The sequence below is a fragment of the Scophthalmus maximus genome, chromosome 14, assembly GCF_022379125.1.
Source record: "Scophthalmus maximus strain ysfricsl-2021 chromosome 14, ASM2237912v1, whole genome shotgun sequence".
NCBI classification, from domain to species: Eukaryota; Metazoa; Chordata; class Actinopteri; order Pleuronectiformes; family Scophthalmidae; genus Scophthalmus; species Scophthalmus maximus.
This window is the reverse complement of record NC_061528.1, coordinates 4,875,001-4,875,266: the sequence shown is the minus strand read 5'-3', so window position 1 is coordinate 4,875,266 and position 266 is coordinate 4,875,001.

Sequence of the window (266 nt, the reverse complement as noted above, 5' to 3'; positions counted from 1 at the left end):
CTTTTTAAAATCTGTTTTACAGTTTTTCATCGTCAGCATTTTTATCCGTTTCCCCCAATTTCAAGCACTTTGAACTGCGCTAACTTTTACGAAAGGTGCTATAAAAATAAAGTTATTATGATTGATTGATTGACAGATGCTGTCGTCATTATGAGGAAAATCCAGCATGTGCACTAACTTCCTCAGCTTGTCCGTCCTCCTGTCACTGTCATCCAGTTCCACCTCTCAGTGGGAGACAGCAGGTCGGTCTGTCCGTGTGTGTGTGT